Here is a 4,283-nt window from a genome sequence, read left to right as displayed (position 1 = left end):
AGTTAAATAAACATAAATTATTTATAATTAATTCAAATAATTCCTAAAAATTATTTATAAACCTTTAAAAATTATATTTTGGTATTTAAAAATCAATTATTATTATTATTAATTGATTATTTCCATTTATTTCTTATTTTATTCATAATAATTAAACCGTTCGTCCGTTTAATACGAAACAAACGTGTATAGACTCAGAAAAATGTTACGCTTTCAATAAAAATACTTTTAAGTCCTAATTTCTTTTGTATTGCAATGACATTTGATTTGTGCATCAATTTGAGTCGGTATGTGATCGGTAAATGCTAATATTGACCTGATTTTAATTCTGAACGCACTGAGACATATCTTTTAATGATCTGACTTATGTTTTACATGAAATATGTGATTACATGTTATACAAATGACATGATAATGTGTTACATGATATGCATGCTATCTGTTTACAGTTTTAAACTGCCATGAATAGTTATAAACGATAGGGTAGATGTCAAGACCTATAGTTACGTCGATTGAGTTGGTTTTGTCAATTAAGATAGTCCTTTTGTTTATAGAATTGAGTAGCAAGGAGTGTGGTCAAGTATTAGACGTAGATAGTAGCCAGCAGCTATAAGCAGAGTTATAGTAAGAGGTTATCGAGCATACCAGGCAAGTACCCTAACTTCACTTATCGTTCAAGTGACGTTTATTTCGAATCATATTATGCAAGTATTTATATCTTCACTTATCATTCAAGTGATATTGACTCCGAATTTTATTCTTTCAATTTCTCTACTATTCTAAGTTCAGAATAGTTAAATGTTTTTATATTTTGCTACAACTTACTCTATACGGTGAAGTTTTGAATTGAGATTAGCGAATAACTAATTGTTCTAGTTATTTCGCCATTGGTTTTTGAGATAACTCTGGACCATGAGAAATGGGGAGTTATGTGGTTAAGGATGTCATTTGATTTGACTCCTTTGACGGAAAATTTGTTTTTTTTATGGGTTGGATGGTTGCGTAAGAGGTCGTGGCGGCGGTCCAGCGTGAGCTATGTGTTATACAGGATATAACATCTTGCTAGGCCGATATGTGCCTTGTTTACCCTTTTGTTTAGTTGGATAGCTTCAGCATACCGGTGTTGCTCCGCGGCTGATCGCTGGCGGCAACACACCGTCGTTCAAGGATTTCAATCCCAAAATAAAATATATTGCAAATGTTGTTTATTATCAAATATATATCAGTTTTTGATATTGTTCAGGTATTGTGGTTTGGTTTTGTTCATCAGATATATTGATGTTGTTGTTCTAAATTATAAGCTATATACTGCTTGCTGAGCATTTCTTTCGCTCATACTTGTTTCATATCCTGATTCTTTCAGCTAGGCCAGGGCAAGCTTGAGTTCCAGGTCTGACTAGAAGTTGTGTGCTTATAGATAATTTGGTGTGTTCCAGGTAAATAGTTTGGGACGCTTAGCTAGTCTGGAGGTTTGTAATAAAACTTGAATAATCTGTAAAACTGGTTAGACTTTTGATTTGTAATAACAGTTGGTTTGTATTAGTGCCTGTTCCATACTATAACCTGTGATCGATCCAGTTGTATGCAAGGCGCCATATTTATTATATTATTCCACTGTGATTATTTTAATATGGTTTAATTGCCTAGTGACCCCCAAATCTAGACCCCGGGTTTGGAGGGCATCACAATAAACGCTGATGGGGCATTGGTTAATCTAAAATACATCACTAAGAATTCATAATTTCCGTACTTTGTTCTAAAAGTTGTCTTCGGTATATCTTCGATTTTAATCATCAATTGGTGATATCCGGATCTCAAATCAATTTTAGAAAAGTACTTGGCTCCCTTCAACTGGTCAAACAGATCATCAACTCGAGGTAATGGATACTTATTTTTGATTGTAAGCTTATTGATATCCCGATAGTCGATGCATACCATCATGCTCCCGTCCTTCTTCTCCCCTCGTTCTTCTTAACGAACAATATCGGTGCACCCCATTAGGACACACTGGGTCCAATCAATCCATTATCTAATAACTCTTGCTATTGCTTCGCTAACTCCTTCATTTCAACGGGCGACATTCTATAAGGGGCCTTGGATACTGGTTCCATTCCAGGTGCTAAGTCGATTGCAAACTCAATTTCTCTATCTGAAGGAAGTCCTGGTAACTCATCTGGGAATACGTCTGGAAACTCATTGACTACTGGAATATCTTAAAATTTTGATGGCTCCTAATTTCTATCGATCACATAAGCAATAAAATGCTCACATCCTTGTCATAGTAGATTCTTAGCTTGAATCATCGTTAAGAACTTCTTTGCTTGCTTTTGACCTTTAAAGGTCATAATTTCTCGTCTGGCATCTTCAAAATTACCTTATTACGACAGTCTATCTGAGCATCGTGCTTAGATAGTCAGTCCATTCCTAGAATAACGTCAAACTCTCCTAATTTAAATGGTATAAAATCCACAAAAAACTTATTTCCAGAAATCTCAATCTCGCAATTCACACATACTTGATTAACAAATACACGTTCTTGATTTGCTAATTCCACAATCATTATTTAATTTAACCATTCAACTGGACAATTTTACTTAATAACAAAATCTTGAGAAATAAACGATCGAGTTGCTCTCGAATCTACTAGAACTTTGGCACATAAAGCATTCACAATAAGCGTACCTGCCACAACATCAATATCCTGGATAACGTCCTTCACAGACATGTCAAAAACTCTAGCCCTTGGAGTCTCATTCACTACTGGAGTGGATCCCATAATTCTCAATGCATTCCTAACTGAGGCTGGTGTCTTACACTCCCTTGCTATATGTCCTGGCTTTACGCACTTAAAACAAGTAAATCCAATTGCTGGAACTTTGACTCTTGGATTCGTGGTAGGATGGTCCTTATTTACTGGCTCTCTGAATGGCTGATTACGGCACTCCCTTGAATAATGCCCTTTATGAATACACATATAACAAACCACATTTAACTTGTTACAAACTCCTCCATGTTTTTTCATGTATACTTGGCAATCTGATAGAGCTAGCTTTGTTGGTTTGGCTGGTTCCCAGTGGCTGGACGATTGCCTTTTCCTCCGTCGCCTGCATTTTGCTTCTTAAAATTAAAATTTCTTCCTGGCTGAAACTTGCCTTTCTTCTAGTTAAAATTTGGAAACTTACTCGCTTGTGACTGTCCCCTATTTCCTTCAAACTTTCTTTTCTTACTCCTTCTCCTTCTGTGGCATTTCACTCTCCGTCTCCGTAATCATGGCCTTCTGTACAACTCCTCCATACGTGTCCAATTCGAAGATGGATACCTTCCCTATGATCCATGGCTTAAGACCCTGCTGAAACCTATTAGCTTTCATCCTATCAGTATCCACATACGACGGTACAAACCTTGACAATTCCTCAAACTTACTTTCATAGTCCGCTACTGACATATTTCCCTGTTTTAGCTCCAGAAACTTCAATTCCATTTGATCCTGAACAACTGAGGAAAATAATTCTCTAGAAATAATTCCTTGAATCTTTCCCAAGTAATGATATTTGTACCTTAAAGTGTCTTAACAGTTTCCCACCATTAGGTGGCTTCATTCTTTAAATAATAACTTGCAAACTCAACTTTTTGTTCCTTTCTCACCTTAACTAAAGCAAATGACTTCTCTATTTCCTTTAACCAAAATCTCGCTTCAATCGGATCTAAAGAACCTTTGAATTCTGGTGGATTCACCGCCTGAAAAAGTCTTAAGTTACTTGAGGATTGGTATGTCTCTACTGCTGTTGAGTCATGTTGATTGTTTGTTGAGCCAAGATCTGGAGAATATGGGCTACTGTTGGGTCTATGGGACCTGGATTTGCATTCTAGTTATTGTTTTCTTGGTTGTGTTGTTGGTTTCTTCCTTGTGGTTCGTAAAACGGGTTCTTCTGGGAGGCATTTTCTGTAAAGAATCATACAACTTATTTAGCCTTGAAATGAAATCCTTTTTATGAAAAGTTTTTGTAAAACAGAAATATTTCTTTTTGAAAACATTTATAATAGTTCAACTAAGTAAATTGCATGCTTCTTTACAGAATATAAACAGTTAACGGGATATGGTACATGGTATCAAAAGAGTTTATAACGGGTGCAATAAATAAAGTAAGATAAAATAGGTGCAATTATGTAGATGACAATGCTGGAAAAGAAAAGGTACATATATATAAGTTTTGGTAATACAAGCGTGAAAATGCTTCAGCAAAAGCAAAAAAGGGTACAACAAGCCTACACACTAGTCAGCA

Source organism: Apium graveolens, chromosome 7 (genome assembly GCF_009905375.1).
Source record: "Apium graveolens cultivar Ventura chromosome 7, ASM990537v1, whole genome shotgun sequence".
NCBI classification, from domain to species: Eukaryota; Viridiplantae; Streptophyta; class Magnoliopsida; order Apiales; family Apiaceae; genus Apium; species Apium graveolens.
The sequence above is the reverse complement of the archived record's forward strand: the minus strand, read 5'-3'. Positions refer to the sequence as shown.